Here is a 15982-nt window from a genome sequence, read left to right as displayed (position 1 = left end):
TTATACAAATAAAAAAGAAGACTGCTTTTAAATAAGGGTGGCCTGTGAGGACAAGTGACACACAGAGAGAAGAAGATGTTTGAACTTTTTATTTATTTACAATTTCCTTCTCTTAAAAGCGTTGACTTTGGTCAGGCCTTCTGGCCAAGTGGAATGTAGCCTGAGGTCATTGTCCGGGTTTCTCAAGAGATGGACATTGCAAGGAGGGGCTGCTTCACCTCCAGTTCCCATGGAAGCTGCATTTATACAGGGGAGAAGTCAGGGAAATGAGAAGCAAGGATGTAGGAGGGAGGTGTACATTTAGATGAATTTTCTTTATCACGCCATCCAGCAAGCATCTGTGCTTTGTCTGTCGTGGCTCAGAAAAGCTAATTTCTCTCTAGAATCCAGATGGGGGAGGGAAGGAGCTAATTTTATTGAGCAGCTACTGTGTGCCATGCACTTCACATAACTTACATCACTGATTCATAAGAATCTAGTTTGATTAACATCCTTATTGAACAGATGAAGTTCAGTAACTCACCTAAAGTCTCTCCCATGAGAAGTAAAACCGGGATTTAAACCGGCATTCCTACGTGTAAGCCTGTCCCCCCTCCCTCCATTATGTTATGCCACCTGTGGTTATAAGTGCAAAGCAGAAAAGAAGTTGTCAGAGTAGAAGAGGGAAGGGGAAAGCATCCTCTAAAAGCTGGATGAGCCTCACAGGCATAAGAATATTGCTGGCCGTGAGTGGGCACTTCTATGGGATCCTATTTATATGAAGCTTAAGAACAGGCAAAACTAACCGAGGGTGCTGGAAATCAGAACAGCGGTTGTCTCTATGGGCGGGGATTGATTGAAAAAGGACAGGAAGGAGCTTCACTGGGATAATGGAATTCTTCCATATTTTATTTGGGCGACAGCAGGAACGGTGTTTGTAGGAACACACTCTGGGAAACTGCTCACATTGTTCTTCTGTTCTGACCTAGGTTCATTCAACCAGGCCAGGCACAGTGGCTCACACCTGCATTCCCAGAACTTTGGGAGGCTGAGGCAGGAGGATCACTTGAGGTCAGGAGTTTGAGGCCAGCATGGGCAACATAGTGAAGCCCCATCTCTACAAAAAGTACAAAGAATTTAGCCCAGCGTGGTGGTGTGTGTCTGCGGTTCCAGCTACTTGCCAGGTTGAGGCTGGAGGATCTCTTGAGAGGCAGCAGCTTGAGATTGCAGTGTGCTATGATCATGCCACTGCACTCTAGCCTGGGTGACAGAGCAAGACTCTGCCTCAAAAACAAACAAACAAAAGTTAGAATCATGTTTGTAAGTACGAAGGATTTGCATTCAGCTTTGGGCTCAAGGCCAGCTTGTAAAATTGTAGAGTGCTTCCCACTGTACATTTTGAACCCAGCTGTCCCTCCTGTGGCCACACTGATACTCCATGACGGCCTCATCAGCTGTCCATTGATGTAAACTCTTCAAACTTATTTATAATATCCTCAGCCTGCATTCTATCCTGGGCTCGTGAACTCTTTTTCACCTGTTTAAAAAGTAGTACTTGCTTTTACCTGTCCTACAGCTACTTTTTCCAAGTCTCAGAAAAATACTTGTTAGCTCAAGTATTCCAGAATGTTTTCCTTGTCTGAGATGCGTGTGTTGTCTTACATTTGAAGCATATTTCCTCTTCAACCTCCACCTTCCAGAACTAAGGTTCCCTCCTTGTCTGGCCTGGTTGATTCTCTGGGCTCATCTAAATGCCACCCTGTAGTCCCCTTCAATGTGGCTCTTTGTGCCAATAATATCTCAGGACAGCCTCCCCACTGTGGGATGCAAGTGAACTTCTGGGTAATAAGATGCTCATGTCAAATTCGGTGATTTGTTGAGGGCCAGCTGGGCATTCAGTTTTAATAGAAAGCCTTCTATTCCTCCTCTGTTCCTTGAGATAATCAGAAGAGAGAGCTCCAACAGGGCCATTCTTCCCCAAGAAAGCCTTGGGCACTTCCCCCAGAGTGTGTGGGGAGGAGGAGGAGGAAGGCCACACCCAGATACTTATGCCAGTGGGAGCCAGCAAGGCTCTTCACTGCACCAGCCCCAGAGGATGGTGTCAAACTCGTGCCCCAGACAAAAGACAAATTCCTACCTGTCCCAGAGCTCTACTTCCCCAACTGCGATGGTGCAGGGGCTGCTGAATATTGAGAGAGAACTGATTTTTCTTCTGCTCAATCTGGAGCAGGTCCTGTGATGGAGAGCCTCCTCCCAACACCCGGAAGAGAACAAGCAAGTGTGGAGTGATTCCGTTTCTCTTCTGGGCAGGGACCTGAACCGCCCGTCACTGAGCCCTCGGAGTCACCGCTCACCTCAGCAGGCCCCCATTCTGCTCTGTCAGGGATGAGGCCCAGTGCTTCATGGGCAATGCTTCCACGGGCATCCTGGGGGGCAACCAACTTCCCAGTGACACCTGAGTCTGGGGAAGGTTTGGAGGGATGAGCTGGTTTTTCTAGCCTGGGAATGTGTGTTCTGGTTCACCCTGAGCTATACCATTAACCTCTTTCCCATCCCATCAAGGCTAAATTAAAGTGTGGGAATTCCTCGTGTTGCAGCTTGAATTGCGACCCCCCCACCCCACCCCAAGTTCCTATGTCGAAATCTTTATCCCAGGACTTCGGAATGGGACCTTATTTGGAAATAGGGTCACTGAAGATGCAGTTAGTTCAGGTCATTCTGCAACAGGTGGGCCCTAATCCAATATGGCTGCTGCCCTTATGAAAGAGGGAGTGAGGACACAGGCACAGGCACGGGAAGAGCGCCACATGAAGACGCAGGCAGAGATCCTGACGGCACTGTTCCAAGCCGAGGGATGCTGAAGACTGCCTGCAGCCTCCAGAAGCCGGGAGAGACGCCTCAGAAGGAACCAGAGTGCCGACCCTGAGCTCGGACTTCCGGCTTCCGGAACAGGGGAACGCCCCACTCCGCTTGTTTAAGCACCAGTTTATGGCACTTAATTACGGCAGCCCTAGCAAACCAATGCACCTGTGCCAAACATTTTCTCTACTTCAGAACCTCCCGGAGCCCTTACTAGAAACAATCTATGTGCAATGATTTCTGTGTTTGACCAACGGACGCTTTTTCCACGGAGCATCTAGCAAGGATTTATTTACAGGAGCACACCCTGGGAAACACTGTGATAGCGTCGTCAGATCTACCTGTTAGAAAGAGAAGATACTGTTTTGGCTGGGCGTGGTGGCTCACGCCTGTAATCCCAGCACTTTGGGAGGCCGAGATGGGTGGATCATGAGGTCAGGGGTTCGAGACCAGCCTGGCCAAGATGGTGAAACCCCGCCTTTACTAAAAATACAAAAATTAGCTGAGCATGGTGGCGGGCACCTGTAATCCCAGCTACTTGGGAGGCTGAGGCAGGAGAATTGCTTGAACCTGGGAGGTGGAAGTTGCAGTGAGTGGAGACTGTGCCACTGTACTCTAGCCTGGGTGACAGAGCAAGACTGTGTCTCAAAAAAAAAAAAAAAAAAAAAAAAAAAAAAGAGAGAGAGAGAGAATGAGACTTGGGTCCTAGCACCCAAATCACTCAATGTCTCTGTGACTCAGTTTCCATATCTGGTAGCCAAAGCAGGTGGTCTACTCAGCACCTGCTCCAGTTGTGATACATTACAGGTGCTTTGCAGATGTCTGGAGAACACCGAATAGTATCATCTTCAGGAATGGCACCATAAATGATGCTGAGGGTGGAGGTGTATTGGAGCTGGGGTCTCCTGTCAGCTCGACCTTGGAGCTGGGAACACACAGAGCAGGGGCTGTGGGACGGGGAGAAGCTGCCTTGATCAGTCTGCTTGCATTCAATAACAGCAGCAGCGTGAGCCACAGGCCTTGAGGACAGCCTGAGACAAGCATTCCCAGAAGGCAGATTCACATAGTCGGGAGGCTGGTCCAGGGAGGGCAGCCTCCCTGGCTCCTCTTCTCTCTAGCCACCAGGCAGCTCATGCTTCCCCCAGGGCTCTGTGAAATGCGCTCTCCACGGTTTCCAGACAGAAACTGCCACCAGTGTGTGAGCTGTAGGAAGGGGCCGAGGCAGGCAGCATGGAAACTGGTGGCTGCGAGCTGAAAATAAAACAGCACTGAGCCAGGGAGTGTCACTTCCTAATTCCTAGCTCAGGATGGATCTGGCAGATAAATGGGAGGAGTAGGAGATGAGGGCAAAGGGGTGAGGGACACCGATTGTTATGCCGTAAAGACCCCGCCCCCAAAAGCACCCAAGTGCACCGGGGCCCCTGCGTTCACCTCGCAATTGTGAAACTGACTTCTAACAGCTCACGCCTAGTGGAGGAGGAGAGGGTGGGTGGCAGGGCTGGGCAGCTGCTATATGAGTGAGATAGTGCTGTGACCTCAAGTTAACCATTCCCCCCAACCTCAAAGCCTCTGAGGGGACTCGGGAGAAGCAAAGGAAGCCACACATTTCTGTGGGCTGGGTGAGTGTGAGGCGCCTGAGGAAAATGACGCTGGAAGGTGGGTGGAGGCTGGACCATGGGGTCCTAAAAGTCCAGCGAAGGATTTCAGGTCTTATTCTGAAGACTATGGGGAAGTGACGTTTTGGGGGACCCAGAAAGTGACAACAGGACAGGAAGCTCTGAGGTGCCTCCCTGAGAAGTGATATCAGGGTGGCACAGAAATCACTACAAAAGCTCAGGGCCTACAAGGCTGGTGAAAGAATAAGATAACCCTCGTCCCTCCTCGTCCCTCCCTGCTAGAATAGCTAGACTTAAAAGGGCAAACGACACCAAGTGACATCAAGAGCCCGGGCAGCTGGAACTACCACACACTGCTGCAGGAGGCCCTCTGGAAGGGGGCACGGGGGAAAGGTGAGCCATGTCCTGCCTTTGCTTCTGAAAGATGAAAACTCAAAGCTCTGACCAAGGTCTTTCTGAGAAACTGCCAAACAGTTTTTCAAAGTGGTCTTGTCACTTTGGAAAGAGATCGTGAAACCACTGTGGAAAGCTATTTAAGAGTTTTTTTTTTTTTAAATTTAATGTATCTATCCTATCATGCAGCAATCCTGCTTCCAGGTATTTACCAGGAAAAAATGAGAGCATATGCTTCAAAAAGAATTGTATGAAAATGTCCATACAAGCTTCTCTCATGAGGTGGAAAACTGGACACACTCCAAAATTTCAAGCAACAAAAGAATGGATAAACAAAGTGAGTATATTCATACAGTGGAATACTACTTAGCAATAAAAAGGAGCCAACAGCCAGGTACAGTGGCTCATGACTGTAATTACAGCACTTTGGGAGGCCAAGGTGGGAGGATCACCTGAGGTCAGGAGTTCAAGATCGGCCTGGCTAACATGGCAAAACCCTGTCTCTACTAAAAATACAAAAATTAGCTGGGCGTGGTGGCAGGCACCTGTATTCCCAGCTACTGAGGAGGCTGAGGCAGGAGAATTGCTTGAACCCTGGAGGTAGAGGTTGCAGTGAGCTGAAATCACACGCCACTACACTCCAACCTGGGCAATGGAATGAGACACCATCTCAAAAACAAACCCAAATGCCCATCAGTGATAGACTGGATAAAGAAAATGTGGCATATATACACCGTGGAACACTATGCAGCCATGAAAATGGATGAGTTCATGTCCTTTGCAAGGACATGCATGAAGCTGGAAACCATCATTTTCAGCAAACACACCCAGGAACAGAAAACCGAACACTGCATGCTCTCACTCATAAGTGGGAGTTGAACAATGAGAACACATGGACACAGGAAGGGGAACATCACACACACAGGCCTGTTGGGGGATGGGGGGCTAGGGAAGGGATAGCATTAGGAGAAATACCTAACGTAGATGACAGGGTGATGGATGCAGCAAATCACCATAGCACGTGTATAACTACGTAACAATCTTGCACGTTCTGCACATGTTCCCCAGAACTTCATATATAAAGGAGCCAGCTACTGAGGTGCACAACATGGGTGAGCTTCACAGGCATCTGAACAACTCTGGCCAAAGTGGACACATACTGTATGATGCTATTCACAGGAAGCCCCCAAATAGGTGAAACCACCCTAGCCTGCTGGAAATTCAGAACACTGACTGAATTTGTGGGTAACAGTTGATTGGGAAAGGGTAAGAGAGGCTTCGCTGAGATCATGAGATTCTTCCATATTTTATTTGGGAGATGCCAAGAATAGTGTTTGTAGGAACATACCCTGGAAAAGTGCTCAGTTTTTTTCTTATGTTCTGGTCTAGTTTCATCAATCCTACCCATTAGAAAGAGAAGAAGATGCTGTTTCCAAACTGCAGCTTTGTGTAATGAATGCTGGCACCCGCATCAGTGAACTTCCCCAAGCCTCAGTCTCCACCTCTGTACAGACAGAATCGCAGTCCACTCAGGGTCTAGCACAGGAGGTGATGCGTTACAGTAAGAACTTTTCTCAATAAAGAAAAGTTAGCTAAAACATTAAACCAAATTAGCTGTGGTCCATTGGAGTTCTTCACCTCAGCCTTATTCTCAGCCGCTTTGCGTTGTTCCCTGTAGAGGGGAGTGGGAGATGGCTCACCCTTCCCTTCCTCCTCATCCGGGAAAGGCCCTAACCACTTCTCACTCACTTCCAAAAGAGGTAATGACAACCTAAGAGAGGGAAGGTGGAGCTGGTCACAGCCGCTCACGCCTGTAATCTCACCACTTTGGGAGGCCACGGTGGAAGGATCGCTCAAGGCCAAGTGTTCAAGATCAGCCTGAACAACATAATGAGACCTCGACTTTACAAAAAATAAAAAAAATTAGCTGATCGTGGGGACGTGCGCCTGTAGTCCCAGCTTCTTGGGAGGCTGAGGCAGAAGGGTTGCTTGAGCTCGGGAGTCTGAGGCAGTAGTCAGTTAATGATCATACCACTGCCCTCCACTGGGCAACAGAGCAAGACTCTGTCTCTAAAACAAATTTAAAAAAAAAGAGAGAGAAAGAGAGTGTGAAAAATAAACAACACAAAATCTCTGTGTGTACAGGAGCTTTTACCCGCTTCATCTCATTTCATCCTCAAAACAGATCTGTGTGGTTGCAGGATAACCGCTAACCCTATCCTACAGATGCGTGAATTGCCCAACTAAAGCGTCAGAATCCAGATTTGAACCCTGCTCTCCTGGCTTCTACCAGGTCAGGTTAAAACTATAGTGGGAGTGGTACATCTCAGCTCCTAAAAAAGTTGAGTTGCAGAGGAAATGGGGATATTTGCATGCAAACAGTGATTAATTAAGAGAGGCAACTGTAAGGTACTTTCCCTGAGTAGGTTTGAATTTCAGAAGAAGGGGCTGCTGATTGTATACAGTTCAGTTTGGTGCAAGATGGTGATCTGGGTGGGTATGTGCCCAGTTCTCGCTGGCCCTGTGCCCAGGCCTGGCAGCTGGCAACTGGCCAAGGTGTATGTTGGTGAAGACTTCTCTCTCACCCCCATTCCCAGGGGAATCATTAGATACAAGAGGGCACTTTCTAGAAGGGGTGTTAACCTGGAGTTGTCTGGAGGAACAAATGCAGAGGCTTCTGGGGAGAGGGCTTGTCAGAACCCACCCTGTCACCAGACAACCAGCTGCGTCAGCATTTTCCTCTTGGGCCTGACGCTCTGTGCAGCACAAAATCCAAATGGGCCGGAAGTCTATGAATATTCACATTCTTGCCTTCCTTCCCATAACTCAATTTAGGAGGTTTATTTTGTTTGTTGGGGTATGATTTTCCGTTGTAATTGCTCACTTGGGGACTGAGGTCTGGCAGAAGATCAGAACCTTATGATTATGCCTAGTTTAGAAGTTGGGCTAAACCCAAGGACTGAAAGTGTGCTTTACAGAAAAATGGGTGCATCCTACTAATGGAATACTGCGTGGGGCACTTGAAAGGGGTGATACTGAAAATAGTTCATAACCCCTCAGGCCCAGGCTCTGACCAGTCCTAATGAGGACGAGGGATCTTGGAGAGCTCAGTGGCACCAGACATTTGATGGGCGAGGCAGGGGGTGGTGATGAAGGAAATTGGGGGAAGGCCCAGGGCTGCTGGAGAGCCTCCTAGGAAGACAACAGTTACCCACCAACTGTTACCAAAGTATTTCATTTTCAGCAGCCAGTTTGCCTTCACTTGTGCAGACATCTGAATATTAGCCCTGCAGCTAACATTACATTTTAAGACGGAGAAACTAAAGGGAGATTAAAAGATCCATGCAACAATACCCCAGCTCAGGCTATGACCCTTCTTTTAGATCCTTGGCCTAATATCAAGAAAAGCATCTCACCAACATATCAGTATTTTGTAGTTAGCTTGCCTAACCTGTAGGCCTTGTCAATATCATAATATTTTGAGTCATTTATAATTAGATAGAAAACAGGCTAAGAGCCTGTCAATATAGGAAGTATTATCTATATCCAGGGTTGGTAAATGTTTTCTGTAAAAGGCCACCCAGCAAATATTTTTGGGTTTGTGGGCCATGCAGTCTCTATCACTCTGTCTTTGCAGCAGCAACAATGCAAATAAATAAGGAAATGGGTGTGGCTGTATTCTAATAAAATTTTATTTATGGGCTCTGCATTAAGCTGCTCTTGCATTGCCATAAAGAGCTACCTGAGACTGGGTAATTTATTTAGAAAGAGATTTAATTGGCTTGTGGTTCTGCAGGTTATACGGGAAACATAGCAGCTTCTGCTTCTGGGAGGGCCTCAGGAAACTTACAGTTGTGGCAGAAGGCGAAAAGGGAACAGGCATGCCACATGGTGAGAGCAGGAGCAAGAGAGTCGGGAGACAGGCGCCACGCACTAAACAACCGAATCTTACAAGAACTCACTGACTGTTGCGAGGTCAGCACCAAGCCATGCTGCCCCCATGATCGAACACCTCCAACCGGGCCCCACCTCAGACATCAGGGGGTTACAATTCAACATGAGATTTGGGCAGCGACAAATATCCAAACTATATCATCCAGCCCTTGGCCCACATCAAATCTCATGTTCTTCTCACATTGCAAAATACAATCATACCTTCCTAACAGTTCCACCAAATCTCAGCTTATTCCAGCATTAACTCAAAAGTCCGAAGTCTTATCTGAGACGAATCTCCTTTCGCCTATGAGCCTATAAAATGAAAACCAGTTATTTACTTCCAAGATACAATGTCGGGGGGGCAGGGGCGGGGGGCGGAGATATAGGCATTGGGGAAACACTGGGAGAAAAAAAGGGAGTAAATAGTTCTTTACCCAAATGTTTACCCTGGAGTAAACAAGGAGAAATTGGACAAAAGAAGTACCAGGAAAAGCATCTCTCCAAAGATGTCAGTTATGATCATACCACTGCCCTCCAGCCTGGGCAACAGAACAAGACTGTCTCTAAAACAGCCAGAACAAGGCCCCACACAAGTCTAGAATGCAGCAGGGCAGTCATTACATCTCAAAACTCAAAAATAGTCATTGATTTCATTTCCTGCATTCAGGGCATGCTGGTGCAAGGGGTGGGCACCCAAGGCCTTGGGAAGCTCCACCCCTGTGGCTTTTCAATGCTGATATTGCAAGCTACTGATGGCTCTACCATTTTGGGGTCTGGAGGGCAGCAGCTCCCTTCCCTTAGTTCCACAAGGCAGTGCTTCAGTGGAACTCTGTGTGGGAGTTCCAACCCCACATTTCCCCTCCACACTGCTCTTGTAGAGGGTATCTGTGGCGGCTCCACCCCTTCAGCAGGCTTCTACCTGGGCACGCAAGCTTTTCCATACATTCTCCGAGATCTCGGTGGAGGCTGCCAAGCATTCTTCACTCCTGCAGTCTGTTTGCCTGCAGGCTTAACACCACATGGAAACTACCAAGGTTTATGACTTTCATTCTCCAAAGTGGCAGCCTAAGCTGTACATGGGCCCCTTTGAGCCATGGCTGGAGCTGGAGTGGCCAGATGTGGGAAGCAGTGTCTCAAGGCAGTGCGAGGCAACAGGGCCCCGGGCGAGGCCCACAAAAACATTCTTTCTCCCTCAGCCTCTGGGCCTGTGATGGGATGGGCTGCCACTAAGATCTCTGAAATACCTTAAAGGCCTTCAAATTCTTGGCTATTGGCACTTGGCTCCCTTTTAGTTATGCAAATTTCTCTAGCAAGGGGTTGCTCCCGCAACCTGCTTGAATTCCTCCCCTGAAAATGCTTTTTCTTTCTCTGCTATATAGCTGGGCTGCAAATTTTCCAAGCTTTTACTCTCTGCTTCCTTTTTCAATGTGAATTCCAACTTCAAGTCATTTATTTGTTCCCAGTCTCTTAGCATAGGTTGTTAGAAGCAGCCAGGTCACATATTCAATGTTCTCTGCTTAGAAAATTCTCCCACCATATACTGGAAATCATCACTCTGAAGTTCAAACTTCCACAGAACCCTAGGGCAGAGACACAATGCAACCGGGTTCTTTGCTAAGGCATAACACATGTGACCTTTGCTCCAATTCCCAATAACTGCCTCATTTCCATCTGAGACCTCATCAGCCTGGACCTCATTGTCCATATCACTATCAGCATTTTTGTTAGAACCGTTTAACTAGCCTCTAAAAAGTTGCAAACATTACCTCGTCTTCCTGTCTTCTTCTGAGCCCTCCAAACTTCTAGCCTCTGCCTATTACCCACTTCCAAAGTCATTTCCACATTTTTGGGTATCTTTACGGCAATGCTCCACTCCTGGCACTAATTTTCTGTATTAGGCTGTTCTTGTATTGCTATAAGAAGTACCTGAGACTGCGTAATTTATTTTTTTTTTAAAGAGGTTTAAATGGCTCATGGTTTTGTTAGCTGTACAGGAAGCATAGCACCAATCTCAGGAAACTGAAAATGGTGAAAAGCAAAGGGGAAACAGCCACATCACTTGGCAGGAGCAAGAGGGTTGGGGTGGAGGAGGTGCCATATACGCACAGCTAGATCTTGCAAGAACTCACTATGACAAGGACAGCACCAAGCTATGAGGGATCCACTCCATGACACCTAAACACCTCCCACCCGGCTCCACCTTTTATGCTGCAGACTATAGTTCCACATGAGACTGGGGGGGACAAATATCCAAGCTCTATCAGGCACTAAAATTTGAATTTCATATAATATTCGCATGTCAAAAAATAGTATTATTTTTCGATTTTTTTCCTCCATTTTTATCATTAGAACACGTGAAAAACATTATTAGCTGCAGGTCATACAAAAACCGGCGGTAGGCAGGATTTGGGTCCTGGGCTATACTTTTCCATTCCCTGGCCTGGATGGTTCAGGCCTGTCAAGAGTCACCGTTTCTCCAGCATAGTGTTGATATAAAATGGAAACTAATGGGCGGCGTGGATTATTTAACTTACCCACCAGCATGGGTAAGCCTGTGGGAAACCCTGAATTCCAGAAATCTGGAGGCTGCGGGTGCATGGTGGAGCCCAGCTTGCCCAGGGAGCTGTGTGTGCAGAATTGCCCTGTGGAACCAGGCACAGGCTCCCCATGCCAAGAACATCCCTCGCCAAGCCAGCCACAAGCCTTCACCTGATAATTATCCCGTCCTGGTTCTCTCTATACTTATTCAAGAAGAGGCTTGTTAAGAGCCAGTATTTAGACTTCTTCTTAATCTTCATCATGTTATTTAACATAACAAAATAGGTGTATGCATGGGGACCAGACTGCCTGAGTTTGAATCCCAGCTATCACTGTCCTTTACCTTGAATAAGTTGATTCTCTTCTCTGGGCCATGCTATGGTGAGAATTAGCTGAGTCAATATATAGAAAGGAGCTTTAATATGCCTAACAAAATTTAGGCATTGTGATGCCTCTTCTGCTTCTCTCCTCTTCCTCACCTGAATCCATCCATCCAGTACTTACAGTGCCAGGCTTTGTTTGGGAAAGGAAATGCAAAACCAGGGGACACTTGATCCTGGTCCCAGAGCCCTTCAGTCTATTCAAGAATAGAGTTGTTTCAGTTAGCTATTGCTACCATCCCCAAACTTAGTGACTGCAAATAGCAGCAAGCATTTATTTGCATACAGTTCTGCAGTTAGAGCAGAGTTCAGTTCAGTGCAGATGGCTCATCTCTGCTCCACATAGTGTGGGCGAGGGGGGTTCTACCAGAACTGGAGAATCCAAGAGAGCCTTGCTCCCAAGTCTGGTACCTCCGCAAGGTGGCTGGAGCACCCAGGAGCTGGCTGAGTCAAACTCTCTCCCCTCAGCATCTCTATCTCCATGGGCTTTCTCTCTCTAGCAGGACAGCTGGATTTGTGTCCATGAGGGCAAAAAAACAGGAGCATGTGTTTCTAAGAAACACACACCAAGGCCCAGAGTCACGCAGCGTCACCTGCACCGCATGCTATGGCCAAGGCAAGTTATAAGCCAGCCCAGACGTAAGGGGAGGCCAAGTCATCTCCACATCTGGGTGGGAAGAGCACGCAGGAGAGCGGGAGAAGCCGAAGCTGGGGACAGACAAACAAGGGGGTAAGTACCGCGTCTGACGGCTTTACCCTTACCACCAGAGCCCACAACGTTTTTGAAGTCATTCAAGAAATATTTATATCTCTGCTAGCTTTGAAGAGTTCTCTTAATTTTGAAATGAATTGTCTTTTCAATGCCTTCTTCATTTTACTGAAAAAACACTGAAAGAATGCTACTGAAAAATTACAGTTTCCATTCACTTATCCCACCCTGACTCAGAAACTTCGGCATGTCACCTCCTATTTGTATACATTCCATTGTCATGATGATAAAGTTGCAACACATTATGGAAGATTTGAGAAGTAGAGAAGCCTTTAACAGTCTGTTCCTATATGATTCTATATTCCGCTATTTTTAACTTATCATAATAGCAAATATTTTTCCACCTCCCTACATGGTCTTCATAATTACCTTTAAAAAAACAGCTGCTATGAAGTTCCATTGTGTTACTCTCCTGCAACCCATTACATCCTTCCCCTTATGGTCATCTAGGCTGTCTCTGCTGTGAAACATTTTTCCGTGTTTCGAGAGAGCCTTCCTGATTATGTCTTTTGAAATGACTGAATGATAGTTCATCATGTTTATCTTCCCTAATCTATTAAAACACGTATCCCTCATGTTGGCTGTCTTGGCCGTGTGCACAGACTAGGCCAGAATTGAGGCTGCTCACGGAGACACGTGCTGGGACCAGGACAGGCTATATCTATGACTCAGGCAGAAACAATGGACAAGTCCGGGGGAATCAGGGCACCAAGGCACTGGGTCACAGAATAGCTTGACCAGTCCTGCTGAACTACCTTTCCTCCTGTTTATCAATCAGTCACACACGCCCAGGCTTTTGTCCCAGGATATCTCAAAATGCCCCTTGCCTCTTCTCAGCTTCTTATGGGTTTTTCAATATTACAATAAACATACAGTGCCATGGGTTTTTTTTAAATTTCTTTTGAATTATTTTATTAAGATAAATTTCCAGGAGTGAATTACTAGGCCAAAGGGTATACATATCTTCGTGGCTCTTGCTATGAATTGCAAAATTGCTCTCCAAAGCTGGGGTTGCTGTTGGATGTTGGCCAAAAATCAGTCTGAATGCAAATGGTCATCTCTGACCGTCCGGCTTTGCTGCTTCTCTCGTGCTCTGATCACAGCACTCATCACTGCTGCCTTTGAGAGCTCACTTTTCTACCTTTTCCCTTACATTCCAGGTCTCCAAGGAAAAGAGAGGCATCTTATCCATTGTAACATCCCCAATTCCAGCACAGTGCCCATTTCTACAGAGTAGAATAGAAATATTTAATAAATCAATGAATGACTATCTGCAATGATAATGATCTCCTCAGACATAGGTTCAGATTCCATCTCCCAAGGCCTTGTTCATACTCCTGGGGCCTCAGTTTACTCAACTGTAAAATGGGGAGAACATCTGCCTTGCAGGATTTGTGTAGGGATTTGAGATGGTGTTTTTGAAGAGTCTACCACAGAATCTGACAATGAAAAGCAACTCTTCTTACTATGCTGCATGTGCTCATTCACTGAATTTCCCGTTGTGATAACTGCTCATATACTTCTGCCTATATGTTTGGATCTAGCTGTTTTGCTCACAAACTTAAATGCATTCTTCATCTACTCTAGTTTTGTAGTCTTGTCACATACGTTTTGAATGTTTTCATTTCATCATTTTTCTTATAGAAGTTTTATAATTTTATGTCTACATTTGTACACTTTTTTCCTTTGAGGATTTTTTTTTATTGTTACATTTTCACACATTTGACATATATTCCATTGTCTATCAGTTTTTCTGTGATTTAATTTTTTTAATCAAAAATCTTAACCCACCAGTCTATAGTAGAAGTTGTGCCTCCAACTCAGTATTTCCCCAGGCTGGCGTACTTCTCCAGGCTGGTGCATTTCCCCAGGCTGGTGTATTTCTCCAGGCTGGTGTATTTTCCCAGGCTGGTGTATTTCTCCAGGCTGGTGCACTTCTCCAGGCTGGTGTACTTCTGCAGGCTGGTATATTTCCCTGGGCTGGTGTACTTCTCCAGGCTGATGTATTTCCCCGGGCTGGTTCATTTCCCCAAGCTGGTTCATTTCCCCAAGCTGGTGTATTTCTCCAGGCTGGTGTACTTCCCCAGGCTGGTGTATTTCCCCAGGCTGGTGTACTTCTCCCGGCTGGTGTATTTCTCCAGGCTGGTGTATTTCACCAGGCTGGTGTACTCCTCCAGGCTGGTGTATTTACCCAGGCTGGTGTATTTCCTCAGGCTGGTGTATTTACCCAGGCTGGTGTATTTCCTCAGGCTGGTGTATTTCCCCAGGTTGGTGTACTTCCCCGGGCTGGTGTACTTCTTCGGGCTGGTGTACTTCTCCAGGCTGGTGGATTTCCCCAGGCTGGTGTATTTCCCCAGGCTGGTGTACTTCTGCAGGCTGGTATATTTCCCTGGGCTGGTGTACTTCTCCAGGCTGGTGTATTTCCCCGGGCTGGTTCATTTCCCCAAGCTGGTGTATTTCTCCAGGCTGGTGCATTTCCCCAGGCTAGTGTATTTCCCCAGGCTGGTATATTTCCCCAGGCTGGTGTACTTCCCCAGGCTGGTGTATTTCCCCGGGCTGGTATATTTCCCCAGGCTTGTGTACTTCTCCAGGCTGGTGCATTTCACCAGGCTGGTATATTTCCCCAGGCTGGTGTACTTCTCCAGGCTGGTGTACTTCTCCAGGCTGGTGTATTTCCCCAGGCTGGCATGCTACCAGATTAGTTTACTCAAGCTGTTGAAACACAGTACCAAAAGCTGAGTGGCTTAAGACAACAGAAATGTATTTTCTCACAGTTCTGGAAGTCAGAAGTCTGAAACCAAGGTGCTGGTAGGGCCGGCTCCCTCTGAAGGCTCTGGAGGAAGATATGGTTCCTGTTTCTTCCAGCTTCTGGTGGCCCCAGGCATTCCTTGGCTTGTGGCTATATCACTTCAGTCTCTACCTGCACCCCATATTACCTCCTTTTCTTTTCTGTGTGCTTCTCAAAACTCCCTTTGTTTCTCTCTTATAGAGACCCTTGCAAGGATATTTAGGACCTACTTGCATAAGCCAGGGTAATCTCATCTCAAAATCCCTAATTTAACCACATCGGCACAGACCCCTTTTTCAAATGAGATAACATTGACACCTTCTAGGGATAAGGACTTGACATCTTTGAGTGGCCACTATTCAATCTACTACAAGCACTTTTTAAAAACCCAACTCATTCTCTGTTCTTCAGGGAAAAGAAGAGCATATTGCCAAACAAGGTTAATACAGGGAGATGAACTCAGGAAGTTTGAGGGTGGGCTCTGTAGGGTGAGGGAGCAGCCCACCTCTGAGTTCCGATTTAGATCCTCAGTGCCACCTGTGGGGATGTGGCCAAGTTTAAATTCTATCCCATCAGTGTTGTCAGCGGAAGCTTGTGTTCTTGCAGTCTGGAGTGGAGGCGTCTTTGAGACTCTGGTGGCATAGATGGCTAGTTAGCTACCAATACCTTAGTGACAGAGCTCCCCACTAGAAGACTGTCTCTCTCTGCCTTCCTTGCCTCTTGT

This window comes from Saimiri boliviensis, chromosome 3 (genome assembly GCF_048565385.1).
Source record: "Saimiri boliviensis isolate mSaiBol1 chromosome 3, mSaiBol1.pri, whole genome shotgun sequence".
Taxonomy (NCBI): domain Eukaryota; kingdom Metazoa; phylum Chordata; class Mammalia; order Primates; family Cebidae; genus Saimiri; species Saimiri boliviensis.
This window is presented reverse-complemented; position numbering follows the sequence as displayed.